General features: G+C 45.5%; 1 long non-coding RNA gene across 1 annotated transcript in view; it reads left to right on the top strand.

Moving 5' to 3' along the window:
- LOC310689226 overlaps positions 1 to 14,513 on the top strand; it is a 96,517-nt gene that overhangs the window by 57,532 nt on the left and 24,472 nt on the right. The window lies entirely within an intron of this gene.

Genomic DNA, 14,513 nt, shown 5'->3' with positions numbered 1-14,513 from the left:
TCTTTGAAGTTTTAATTTAGTAACTAGTCTGTTAAACACCAGACTACAGTGACAGTGAAGGAACAGAAAAAAATGAGTTGCAAAGTAAAACTTTATTAGTTAGGCCAACAAAACTTTAAGACATTGAAAAGATGTAGAGTATTCCCCACAGCTGTCCCCACCCCCTTTTTGCTGTAAAATATTCATTATTAAAAGGTCTCAAATATAACTGTTACTGAATTTAAAATGACAAATATCTGTACTGTCAAAGTCATTCCCCCCCCTCTGTACCAGTGGTCAGCAACCTTTTTTCAGCCATGGGCCAGTCCACCGTCCCTCAGACCATGTGGTGGACTGGACTATACTTTTTGGCAGGAGGGGGGAATGAATGAATTGCTATGTCCCACTACTCATGTAAAAACACGCTGACTCCTGGACTGTCCGCAGGCTGGATTTAGAAGGCGATAGGACCAGATCCGGTCCCCGGGCCTTAGTTTGCCTACCCCTATTATTATTCTTGAAAATAAATAAAAATATACCAAAAAACGTCTCAATTGATTTTCATAATTGAAATGTTTTGTAGTTGACTGACAGAGTAAATTCTGTAGACTGTAAATGGTCATGTAAAATCTATACTGCAGGTGAAAAAAGGAGCTAACTCAGGGCCAGTTATGCCCCAGAACCAGGACTCCCACAGGTAAGCTCCTCCAGCAGCTCCAAGGAGGAAATGGATCCAGTCCGTCATCTGTCCTGTGACGCTTTTGTGGACAATGGAGCCTCTCTCCTTCCCTCAGCTCAGAGGAGACCACCAGACTCTGATGAGCTCAAGAGAGCTCTGAGGAGAGATTGCCACACTTGGAAACCCTGATACCTTGAAGGAACCAATGATTGCAAAAGGTGACACTGCTGTGTAAGTGGCCTGGGGTGAGGCTACTGTCAATGACGACCTAGCTTTGCTGTAAAATGTAGCCATTTGCTTCAGGCTTAAGGTGTTGCCTGAAGTGAGTTGCTTCATCCTGCAGTGTATATGTTTTGGTTAATTTGTTTTGAGGTTGGATATATAAAAAAAACTTTTCAAAATAGATGAGCAGTTCCACATGATGCCATTGTATAATGCAGTTTACCTTTAGCACAAAGCCCTGCTTCTAATTCAAGCACTTCTGCAAGCTTTCATTTGCCAGAACTTGCTTCTGTTTTGGAGGAAATGAGAAAGAAGAAAGGAAGAAACCAGAAACAGTTCCTAACATAGACATTTTCTTGGAACTGGAAATCCCAAGTACCAGATGGTGCCTCCTTTGCAAACTTGTGATTTACACACATTCTGCAAAATATTTGAAAACCTGTCCAAAATTGAATGTAAATCATGTGCAATAGAATCTTCCTATTCCTAATCAGCCTGGATGACTTTTTCATCAATTTAATAGAGCCATATAGCCCTTAGGAAGATATTATTCTACTGCTAGTAGGACAAATTTATTATGCCTGTGTATCTAAATATCTATGTGACAGCCGATTTTCCAGATAACCCACTATATAAATACAGCATGGATGCTGACTTTAAAAAAGGTATAATTCAGTCAGAGAAGCAGGTCTGATTACAACTCCAGGACCATTAATTAAATCATTTCTCTTCTTTGTTATGTGTGTGTGTGGGGGGGGGGAATGCAATTTTCAGCAATCCCCCTCCCTGCAGAGCCCTGCAGAGCCCTCTAAATATGTTCCAGGGATTTGAGGGAGCTTCTGGAGCAGATTTAGAGAGAGCACAGGAAACTGCAGGGGAGAGGAGGATTGCCTCTCTGAAGGGTTCTTCTCAAGGGTTCCCTTCCATTTGTGGACAGTCACTGATGGGTATCCCCCAGACAGTAGTTTGGTTCTTATAATAGGTGTACAGTGGTACTTCAGGTTAAGAACTTAATTTGTTCTGGAGGTCTGTTCTTAACCTGAAACTGTTCTTAACCTGAAGCACCACTTTAGCTAATGGGGCCTCCTGCTGCCGCTGCACCGTCACTGCATGATTTCTGTTCTCATCCTGAAGAAAAGTTCTTAACCCGAGGTAATATTTCTGGGTTAGCGGAGTCTGTAACCTGAAGCATCTGTAACTTGAAGCGTATGTAACCCAAGGTAACACTGTAATAGGAAATCAAAGGAAAAATGGCATTTCTTCCCAACAAAGTGGGGTAGGTTGTGCTTATGAAATTCTAAGTTGCCATGTTTGTCTTGATAATTGGGGGGGGGGCTAAAATATGTAAATATATTTAAATGACTAAACATTAGGAAGGACTTCCAACAGTGGAAAGAACTACCTTGGAAGGTGATGTTCTTGCCATCCTTGGAGCTTTTTAAACAGAGGTTGGATGGCCATCTGTCAGGGATTCTTCAGCTGTGATTCCTGCCTTGCAAGGGGTTGGAGTAGATGACCCTGAGGGTACTTTCCAACTCTACAGCTATGTTTCTATGATTCATAGAATCATTTGTAGATAGATTCTATGGAATTAATTAATGGATCAGATAAAAAAGTAGGGGATCAATCAATTGAAACACTTTAATTGATTGACAGTGTAAAAACAAAGAAACAGGGGAGTGGTATATATGCACACTTTCTGTAATGCCCCAGGGAAACATTGCTATTGTCTTTGTTGGGGCCTGTTCTTGAGTTCCTTTTCATTTTTCCTTGATCCTATTTGCAAGGCAGTCAAGGGAGTCTGTCCTCTCTAACTGCCACATTCACCTCCCCAATTTCCCCTTTTAACCCTGCCCCTATCGCTGATCTTGCCTGTGTTTGAACATACCACACAAATCTGAAAAAAGATTCCCAAGAATTCATGAGTTGGATGTCTGGCATGCCACAGTTGGGACTGAAATGGAGGGGGTTTCAAATTGCACTTGCTTTACTCCCTAATTCTAAACCTAGCGATGGATCTTTCCATTCTGTGCTCCCCTCTGAGCAAAATTCAGAATGCAACAACAACTGAGAATCTCAGGGGAAAGAAGTGTCATCAAGTCAGAGGCAGCCGTTTGGTAAACTGGTAGAAGTTCACATTATGGCCATGTTTATTCTGCTCCAAAGTATTCATGTGAAAAAAGAATACCTGTTCTAAAGATACCACATTTCACACTTGAAACCAACAGATTGCAGTGTTAAGTACCGTACCCTCAGTGCAAAGATTTCCATTTGAACATTGAGACTTTCCCCACCTTCCTTTTTCATTGCACCCCCTAATTCTATTCTAGGGGTTCCCCCAACCTTCTGGAGCAGGGTTTGGGCGGGTGAGGAGTATGTGTGGTGGAAGGAGAGGGAGGAAAGTCTTGTTGCATAAGCAGAAATTCTTGTGCTGGTGGGAAGTGTTTGAGGTTTTTTTTGCGCATGATTCTCTTTTATGTTATACTGCATAATATTCCATGTGGCCATAAGCAATGTATGCTACAGGTTGAAATGCTAACTTTTCATTAATGAATCACGTTGCTGATGTCCCAAGGTATGGTATAAAGGTGTGTGAGGCTACCATGGGTGCTGAATCTAAGCAGACCTGAGTCAAGCCAGTGCTTGGATGCCATGTGTACACTTGCCTTGGGTTTCATAACGGAAGAAAGGTTAGATGTAAGAAAATAAAGAATAAAATAAAATAAATGTGCAATGGCCTCCAAATTGTATGTATTATAAATTGTGCAAATATTGCACAGATATTGTAAATTGTATGAATGAAGCTGAATACTGGAAGACTAGGGAAAGACAAAAGAAAGTACTCATTCACACAGTAAAACTGTGGAATTTGCTCCTACAACTTGGTGGCTTTGAAAGAGGGTTTGACAGATTCATGGTGGATGAGGCCATTCATGGCTTCCAATCACAATGACTATGTTCTACCTCCACTGTCAGAGCCAGTAAGCCTCTGAATACCTGAATACCAGGAGAGAGCATCAGTTGGTTTGGGCTGGGTGTCCATCAATATGCGGATGATACCCAGCTCTACCTCTCTTTCAAATCAGGACCAGTCAAATCAGGTGGTGAAGGTCTGTGTGAATGTCTGGAGGTGGTTGGAGGATGGATGGCGGCTAACAGATTGAGGTTGAATCCTGACAAGACAGAAGTACTGTTTTTGGGGGACAGGAGGCGGGCGGGTATGGAGGACTCCCTGGTCCTGAATGGGGTAACTGTGCCCCTGAAGGACCAGGTGCGCAGCCTGGGAGTCATTTTGGACTCACAGCTGTCCATGGAGGTGCAGGTCAATTCTGTGTCCAGGGCAGCTGTTTACCAGCTCCGTCAGGTACGCAGGCTGAGACTCTATCTACCCGCTGACTGCCTTGCCAGAGTGGTGCATGCTCTGGTTATCTCCTGCTTGGACTACTGCAATGCACTCTATGTGGGGCTACCTTTGAAGGTGACCCGGAAATTACAACTAATCCAGAATGCGGCAGCTAGACTGGTGACTGGGAGTGGCCGCCAAGACCACATAACACTGGTTTTGAAAGACCTACATTGGCTTCCAGTACGTTTCCGAGCACAATTCAAAGTGTTGGTGCTGACCTTTAAAGCCCTAAACGGCCTTGGTCCAGTATATCTGAAGGAGCGTCTTCACCCCCATCGTTCTATCCGGACACTGAGGTCTAGCGCTGAGGGTCTTCTGGTGGTTCCCTCACTGTGAGAAACCAAGTTACAGGGAACCAGGCAGAGGGCCTTCTTGGTAGTAGCACCCGCCCTGTGGAATGCCGTCCCACCAGATGTCAAAGAGAACAACTACCAGACTGTTAGAAGACATCTGAAGGCAGCCCTGCTTAGGGAAGCTTTTAATGTTTGATGCATTACTATATTTTAATATTTTGTTGGAAGCCTTCCAGAGTGTTTGGGGAGGCCTGGCCAGATGGGCGGGGTATAAATAATAAATTATTATTATTACTGTAAATCACACATGTAGAGAGTGCTATTTCACTTAGGTCCTACTTTTGGGGCATCAGGCATCAGGCTGGCCGCTGTGAGAACAGGATGCTGGACTAGATGGGCTGCTAGCCTCATTCATTAGAACTCTTCTTAGATTTGTTTATGCACGCGGGTGGTGCTGTGGGTTAAACCACAGAGCCTAGGACTTGCTGATCAGAAGGTCGGCGGTTTGAATCCCCGTGATGGGGTGAGCTCCCGTTGCTCGGTCCCTGCTCTTGCCAACCTAGCAGTTCGAAAGCATGTCAAAGTGCAAGTAGATAAATAGGTACCACTCCGGCGGGAAGGTAAACAGCGTTTCTGTGCACTGCTCTGGTTTGCCAGAAGCGGCTTAGTCATGCTAGCCACAGGACCTGGAAGCTGTACGCCAGCTCCCTTGGCCAATAAAGCAAGATGAGCGCCGCAACCCCAGAGTCGGCCACGACCCCAGAGTCAGGGGTCCCTTTACCTTTAGATTTGTTTAGTGCATATGCTTCAGTCTGTCACTGAAATTGCTAGGATTCAATAGAGCTTAACCAGCTGCAAATATGCCTATTGTTGCTTAGCCAGAGTAATTTGTCGGGGTTTAAACTAAACTATGTATTTTAATAGTTTTAACTAGAGAAATAAATAAATTACTACCCTATTTTAGCAAGTTTCTACGCTTATTAAAAATGCAGCTCAGTTTTCAACTAACTCAACCTGATGGTCCAAGTCAGTGAATCGGTCTCATCTGTTATTTTCTCAGTTTATGACCCACTATTACTTTTTATCTCTGCAAGTCATCTAAGTGGCTCCAAGGAGGCAATGATATATATTATACGGGCTGGAAGATGTAGTGGTGAAACAACAGTAAAACCAGAAATGGCAGCAGGTTTCTAACACATTCAGGGGACTGAAAGACCAAATGCTTAATTATAGTCGGCACATTGCAATATGTATTAATGCTTGTTCAGTTCATTCATGAGATCTTTCCATTAAAAGTTCATGCTGCAAGCAACCATTTATGGTCTGATCTAGCAACAATATACAGAAACATATGTCCATGCGCAGATGCTTGAACAAGTAGAACTCAAAAAACTGTGCTGCAGGTAAAAAAGCCGCTTCACATACTAATCAGCCCATAGATATTCTAATGTGGGCAAATTTACAGCTTGTTTGAATATTCAGGGGGAAGGAAAGCCTATCTCAAAGTGACAGACTGAAAGCTAACATAGAAGTTACAGCTTTCTTACTGTGACTTGGCATCAGAAAGTCTGGCAGATCACTTGCTTGAAAAATGTTCCGATACTCTGAAGGTGATAAGAGGCAAGTGGGGGGGAGGACACATTGACAGTGGATGGGTTTTGTTTTATTGCATACAAGCAACAGCCATTTTACGCTTGTCTAATATGTGTGCAACCACGTGCATGCACATTGGCCCGAACCCAGAGGTGACCCCAAAACATCACAAAAATGTTACAAAATGGAGGTGGGGGGATGGGGCGGAACAGATTGGGGTGGTGATGTGGGCAAGGGGTCAGAACATATCACCCGCACAAATTGGTCAATGCCTATATATGAATACAATAGACACCATAGATGTTCCGGCAGTTTATATTTTGTTGTTGTTTTTGATGGTCCGATATTCTTTCTTCTATTTTCTTGGATCTTGATCTGTGTTACTTTTAATCGTAATGTATGTACTTAAGTTTATCTTGATTTTACTGTGATTTGAGCTGTGTTTTAATCAATTGTTTGATTTTGTGCTTTTAATGTATTGGCCGGGGAGGGCGGGGTGTAAATACAATTTTTTATTATTATTATTATTATTATTATTATTATTATTATTATTATTATTATTATTTTGATGACACCGATGTTGTGTGGACCCTGCCAAAACATGCTTGTATGAGGAGCACCCATCCCATAAACATCTGACTGGATGAATTACCCTAAGCTAGTTGAGCTTGATTTCCATTGATTTTTAAGGCATGGCTAGCCCCTTCCCTTTATTTCCGGGGCAGTGAAATCCTTCAAGGAGCAACCGGTGTGGTGTAGTGGGACTATGAAGCTGTCCTACCAACAGGGGGGTCACTGACACTTACCAGGACAGTGCAGGGACAAGACAGTGTGGAGATGAGGTTAGGGCAGTGCGGTCACACTGCTGATAGTGTTGGATGAGCTCTGCTGCTGTGTCTGCACTACCCTAGACCCACGACTGCCCTGTCCCACTTGAATAAGTATCAGCGATGCTACTATTGAGAGGCTCGCTCTGTGATGTTACCACACCAGCCTCTCCCAAATCTTGTGTGTGTCTTCTCCAGAGTAAGCTCTACTGAGTTCAGTGGAACTTGCTTTCAGGTAAGTGGATATAGGATTGCAGACAACTAGATCCAATTGCCTGTGCAATTTGATAACACGGGTGGCGCTGTGGGTTAAACCACAGAGCCTAGGACTTGCCGATCGGAAGGTCGGCAGTTCGAATCCCCATGATGGGGTGAGCTCCCGTTTGCTCGGTCCCTGCTCCTTCCAACCTAGCAGTTCAAAAGCACGTCAAGGTGCAAGTAGATAAATAGGTACCACTCTGGTGGGAAGGTAAACGGCATTTCCGTGCGCTGCTCTGCTTCGCCAGAAGTGGGTTAGTCATGCTGGCCACATGACCAGGAAGCTGTACGCCAGTTCCCTCGGCCAATAAAGCAAGATGAGCACCGCAACCCCAGTGTCGGCCACGACTGGACCTAATGGTCAGGGGTCCCTTTACCTTTACCTTTAACATTATACATACATAAAATACACACATACATCTTACATAGGTGGGGATCTGTTTACAAAAATCAAAGCAGACTTCTTAAATGTTAGCAGGGAATGAATTGGCTTTGAAACCCAACATGACAGACAGTGTATAATCAGTCTGGCCTCTAAGCGATGTATGATTGAATAGCCCCCTATTGCAGCCTCATTTTCTTCTTGTTCTTACATGAGTTCTGCAAGGTCCTTTGACATACGTTTAGTCAATTTCTATAAAATATGGGAGTTACTAATTTTTAACTCAAGGCTAATCATTTGGGCTACATGTTCTTTAGGCTGTGCATACATTACCAACTTAAAACACAGTCAGGTCTTTCTTCTTTTCAGTTCAGATGAAAGCTGTGGGCTTTTTGGGGAGAGGAGAATGCATCAAAATGCAGTATTTTATAAAGAATGACTACATAGATGTGGCTTGTGGCTAACATCATGTGTACTCCACTTCCCAAACCAGTGGTGGGAAAGTACTGACTTCAGAGTAAACAGGATCGTGTACACAGCCTTAGTCTTTATATCCTACAGGCAGAAAAGGTTACAATGATCTGAAATACAGATTGCTTATCAAAGCTGGCATAAATGGGGAGAATAAAGCTGATAGTTGTCACCACCACCTGTTAAGAGCCATTTTAGGCAAATACTTCCAGTGTAAATAATGCTAACCGCAAAGACTGCTACCTATTTAAATAATATCAAATGGTCAGTTCCAGGATTTAAACTTGAATTTCTTGTTAAATTTCTTGTTGATTACTTTTGCTGAACTAGTTTTGTGGATTTTCTGGGTGATTTTCTGGTTACTTTTGTAACATTATTCTATGCTGCTTAGAGACTATGGTTTCAGTGGTATGCAAGCTGTTTGATTAATTAATAATTAATAATATGTGTAAAATTAAGACCACCCAAAGAAGGTCTTAACAGTGAGTCTGTGAGTGACTGTGGAGACCAATTCTGGATCCACATGTCCTTCCACAGTGGGGACTTAAGTTTCCGGACAGCAGTTGATCATGGTGAGGGTTTACCAAGCATGCCTTCCTCTTACTACGTTTCTCCCTTTCGTCCTGAGTTTGTGTTTCTTCAAGGTCCATGACACCTTTGGTAAAGGCAGTTCTTCAGCTGGAGCGCTTACAAGCAAGTGTTCCCCAGTTATCAGTGCTTATACCACATTTTTAAAGATTTGCCTTGAGAGCATCTTTAAATCTCTTTTGTTGTCCACTGGTATTTCACTTTCCATTCTTAAGTTGGGAATAGAGTAGTTGCTTTGGAAGATGATAATCAGGCATCCAAACAACATGACCAATCCAACAAAGTTGATGTTGAAGTCATTGCTTCGACACTGGTGATTTTTGCTTCTTCCAGTACACTGGCATTAGTTTGTCTGTCTTCCCAAGTGAGCCTGGGAAAGACTAAGGGTTTTCATGTGTGTGTAGTATTAATTTTCTCTAGAGGTGATTTGGGGGAATTAATGGACTTACTTTGTGTGAAATGGATGTTCTGTGGATGCAGAACGTGTGTGTTCAAAGGAGTGGCTTAGCGTTTGGGGGCTCACATACCCTGCCTTTGCCTAATTTTCTTTTTAGCCTCACAAGTTTGAAGTGGATGTTTACTTTCTGTGTTAAAGAATGTTCACATTCTCACAGCCACTGTTTCATAACAAGCTATGTTGCCAGGGGTCTACCTTGCCATTGGCGAAGTTGGCCTCTGCCAAGGGCACAGCCCCAGAAGCATGTGAAAATTGTGCCACTGGTGAGTGTGTGCATGGGTGGAAGGGGTGTGTGAATCCACCCTGCCTCTCCATCTCCAACCTGGCCTGAAGCCAGGGCCATAGCCAAGGCTCCCCTATGGGTCATTGCTCCTGCCAGCTCCCTGCCCCAAGCAGGAGTAGGAGCAGGAGGTCTCCAATGTGGCCATCTTTGCAGTAACCTGAGAGGTGGCAGCATCAGGTGCCAGCATTGCACCTCTCAGACTCTGGGGAACTTGTCCCACTGAAGTGCGAGAATGATGGAGTCATGAAGAGGAGGTGGGGAAGCTGAGTTTCTCTTTGCCCCTAATGAGGACGGACAGACTGAGGATTGGCTGGGCTCTCTGGCACTGCTTGCAACACCTGGAAAAACTGAACTGTCCCCTTCCAACTGGCAGTGTCCTATCCCCACCTGCTCCCCACCCATGTGTGTGTGTTAAAAAGTAAAGTAAAAATGTAAAATTCACCCCATCTGTCTCATTTGAATTTAGTGAGACATACTCCTAGGCAGTGCTTTTTTTCTGGGGGGACACCTAAACATTTTGTGAATCTAAGTTTGGCCTCATTGAGGGGCAGTATTTCAATACAAGTAGGAGAGTGAGAGAACCCCTAAACATCTTTTTAAAAAAGAAAAAAAGCACTGCTCCTAAGTCAGAAGCTCTATTTTTTCCGCCTCATAGCCAGTTTGGTTGTTGGCTTCCACAGTCTCCCTCAGCTTCAGAGGTGCCAATATAGCTCCTTGCCAAGGGTACAAGGGAGCAGGGGCGGAGGAAGCCTCTCTGGTACCCGGGGCGGGGCGTGCATGTGCGAAAGCCCCATATGGACTGTGCATGTGCACAAGCTTGTACAGACACCACACATGTGAAAGCCCATACGGGCTGCTGCGTGCACGGCATCCGTACCTGTATGAACCTCAGCCACTACACAGCTGGGGAGAGGCAGTGGGCCATCTTGTCACCCGTCTCAGGGCCCGCCCCTGCCCCCCTTGTACGCCCCTGCAAGGGAGCCTAGGTACATCTCTGTGTGTTCTGCCATGCCAACCATTTTGTGGCAGTGCCCACACAACATTTTCTCAGGATTCTACATGTTTCTGAGTTCTTTAGCCCTATAATTCTTTCTGTGGGGCAATAATCATGCAGTACACGCTACAAGTTTTGATCTGTACCAAGATTTTGGAATATTCATGAGCGGCTGAATGAGAACTTGCCTACATCCTTATCTAAGGAGCAACTTGTTTGATCATTCAAAACAATGATGAAGTCAACTCAAGTTGAATTATTTTATGTGTCGTAAAGGGATTGGTGGAAGGTTCAACAGGTTTCCTAAGGTGAGTCATGAATATAGATGAAAGCGTTTCCTGGAAATCTATGTTTCCCTGGTATTCCATAGCATTATTTTCTGTCTGCTCTCACTGTTGATTGTGACCAACCATTCTGGAAAACTCTTCAGAAAGGTGGTTGAACCAAAGAATGGTAAGAACATTGCTTTTCTTTTTCAGGGGGTACTCAAAGGTATGCAGTACCGACATCTCTGTTTGTTGTTGTTGTTGTTGTTAAAAAGTGTGGCACTTACTGTAACAACTTCATGGTGAATACCAGCACCTATTTTTATAGAAAAGAAGCGCTGGGTAAGAATTGAGCCATTTACAAACTGGTTAAACACAGGGAAATCTACTCAACTAAGCAATAGCCATACATGAGCAGGCCCTAGGATGGGAGCTAAGATGAGAAGCATAAACAGATACATTCCCTACCCTAAAATTTCATCATAGTTTCAATCTCTCAAGTAACAATACTGCTGATGCTCTAGTTCCCAAATCCTCTGTGGATTAAAAATAATAATAATAAATTCTTGAGATGCATTTGTGCAACCTTGAAAACTTGTGTGTGCTGCTTATCTCTCCTTCATCTTCTTATCCCAGCTTCTTATCTGAGTCATATTGATCTGAAAGCCTATAAAAGATGATGCGCCTAATGAGATGTTTCAACAGGGTTGGCAACATGCTTTACATGTTTGCCTTCATTTCTCTCGAAGCTGTTGCAGGGCTTCATAACGGCCTACAGTGACACAGTTTAGGGTTGTGTCAGACAGTGACGGAGGCAGCAGTGATGTCAGTCTTGATCATCACCACGCCATTTCCTCAATGAGGGGGCTTATCTGAGAAGCAAATGGCAGCTGCTTCAGTGAGTTACAGATATAATGAAGCTATCTGACCTTGGACTATTGATTATACCATTTTACTGGTTTTTGTACATTGCTTTGGTACATCCAGTAATAAGCAGTTTATAAATTCTCTGAAATAATAATACAAAATAGTATGAATCATCATTTGTACGTATTTATATCCTGCATTTCTAGAAAACATAAAGGTGATTTAAAGTGAAGTTTACAATACACAAAACAGTAAGGTAACGGTAAAGGGGCCCCTGACCATTAGGTCCAGTCGTGACCAACTCTGGGGTTGCGGCACTCAAATCGCTTTATTGGCTGAGAGAGCTGGCGTACAGCTTCCGGGTCATGTGGCTAGCATGACTAAGCCGCTTCTGGCGAACCAGAGCAGCACACGGAAATGCCATTTACCTTCCCGCCGGAGCAGTACCTATTTATCTACTTGCACTTTTGATGTGCTTTCGAACTGCTAGGTTGGCAGGAGCAGGGACCGAGCAACAGGAGCTCACCCCATCACGGGGATTCGAACCACCGACATTCTGATCGGCAAGTCCTAGGCTCAGTGGTTTAACCCACAGCACCACCCGCATCCCTACTCAAAACAGTACTGTAATGCAAAAACAACAACACCCCAAACATCAGCCACAATGGGCCATGGCATTTGCTCCAACACACTGGATGTTTAAGCCAGTCCTCTAGGGCAGTGTTTCCCAACCTTTTTTGGGCAAAGGCACACTTGTTTCATGAAAAAAATCTCGAGGCACACCACCATTACAGCCCCGTGACGTCAGCGCGCAGCGTCACGCCGGGAGGGACATGAATTGCTAGCAAATTACATAATCACCTCCTTGAGGGCTGGCTCATCTTCTACGAAGGCAGAACCCCATTAATTAACAGCACAGACTCACACCATAGCCAAGACGAGGGGGGAAAACCTCAGTCATGCACAGTTATGCACATGTGGGGGCTAAATGAGGACGAAGACCGGGCAGAGAGCAGGGTTCAAATCACCCCACCTGGCCAGGACAATCCCTGGGTCCTCCCTTGGGCCACTCGCCTGACCCACCTTGCAGGGCTGTTGTTGCGAGGATAACACGGGGAGAACCACGCGCGCCCCCGGGAGCTCCTTGGAGGAGAAAGCGGGCGATGAATGCAATGCACGAAATATATGAGAGGCGACCAGGTTTTGCAGGTGAGGGGCCCCCGCCAGCCTCCGCTTCCAACACCCGGCGCAACGACGCCGAAGTTTCCCCCCGGGCTCGGCTCGGGGAGCAGCACTGCTCCCCCCCCAGCTCCCCTTCGCCCTCCCGGCTCTCTCTGCCGCCCACTGGGGACCCCCCTCACCTGCCAAGTCCGGAGCTCCGGTGGAAGTTGCATGCATGCATGCAGGGCGCCGCGTTGCCATTGCATTGCACTGCACTCCATGCAACGCCTGCACGCATGCATTGCCTTGCACGCCCGCCAAGGGGTCTCCCTGCGGTCCGATGCGTCCCCTCCGGCGCGGATGCAGCCCTACCTGGGGGGCAGCCTCCGCCTCCGCCGCTCCGCCTCCGCGGGGATCCCCGGGCTCCATCCTGCCGCCCGATCTCCGCGGGGGCGCAGGCAGGCTGTGCGGGGTCTGCGCAGAAGAGCCCCTGCCCGCCCGGCTGCCGCCGCCGCGCTCATTCCATGGCCAGGAGAAGAGTGCTTCAAACAAAACGCCCGGCCCGCCAGGCCACGCTGGGAAACGTAGTTTGCGCACCCCGCGTGGGCGCGGAGCCCAAGGGCGAGGGGACTATGGATCCCGGCAGCCCCCGCGCCTGGGACGGAGGGGGAGAGGCCGGGTGCAGGGATGGAGGGACGGGGTGGGCGAGCGAGTGAGTGAGTGGCAGCCGCCGAGCCTTGGCCGAGAGCCAGGAAGGGCCTCCCCGGAGGAGGAGGAGGGAGGCGCAGAGCGGGAGGGAGGGAGGGAACCCCAGGGGTCATCTAGTGACGGCGCCCCAATCGAAAATTTGACTTAAAAAAAAAAAATCTTTCGAATTTTTTAATTTTTCCCGCGGCACACCAGGCAACATCTCGCGGCACACTAGTGTGCCACGGAACAGTGGTTGGGAAACACTGCTCTAGGGCCTCAAGAGGTAGAAATCCTAATGTCACTTACACCAGCTAAAACAACACAATTGATTCAAGGAGTCAGATGGAAGAGCCAAATCATTCCCCATCTCTACTAGAGGGTTCTAAATGCTAATGGGGTTCATTCAGAAAATTGTGCCAGGAGGATGACTATCCCAATGACATACATACTTGTACATATATTAGACTGTGATTTTCACCAAATAACAATATTTTTGCAGCTTAATCCTAACGATGCCTACTCAGAAGTAAGTCTTGCTGATTTTAATGGGGTCTAGTCCCAGGTTAGTGGGGTTAGGATTGCAGGTTTAGTGAACTTTTTTTCTTACTAAGCTGTGGCCTCCATAGTATTTATGGATGTGCATAAAGTTTATTTGCATTGACACGAGCTATTTGTCTGTTTATATCTCATCTTTATTCCATCCTGGAACTCAAGGCAGTGCACCTTGCTCCCAGACTATTTCCCATCCAAACACTGACCAGACCTAAATCCCCCCCCCCGCTTCAGTTGCTGAAATGGCTGCTTTATGTGTCCTCATCTTGTATGTGTGCATCGAAGCCCTTAGATCAGGACTGATTTGGATGTGGATCAGAAATTACCTGCTCGATTTCACAAAGACTTGGAAACATGAACAAACCTGTTGATTTTAGACTCATGTAAATGCCACGACTTAGGTCTGCTTTGAGCAGAATGTTTTACTAGGCTTGTTGCTTCTACAGAACTCTTTCAAGTTTATCAGCCAAGGGATTTTTTTTTGCCAAGCCACAGAGATCCTGTCACCTAATCTTTTGTAAACCCATTTGCTTCACTGCATGGAG

The sequence above is a fragment of the Podarcis liolepis genome (genome assembly GCF_965112155.1).
Source record: "Podarcis liolepis genome assembly, chromosome: 1".
Lineage (NCBI taxonomy): Eukaryota > Metazoa > Chordata > Lepidosauria > Squamata > Lacertidae > Podarcis > Podarcis liolepis.
This window is presented reverse-complemented; position numbering and strand designations above follow the sequence as displayed.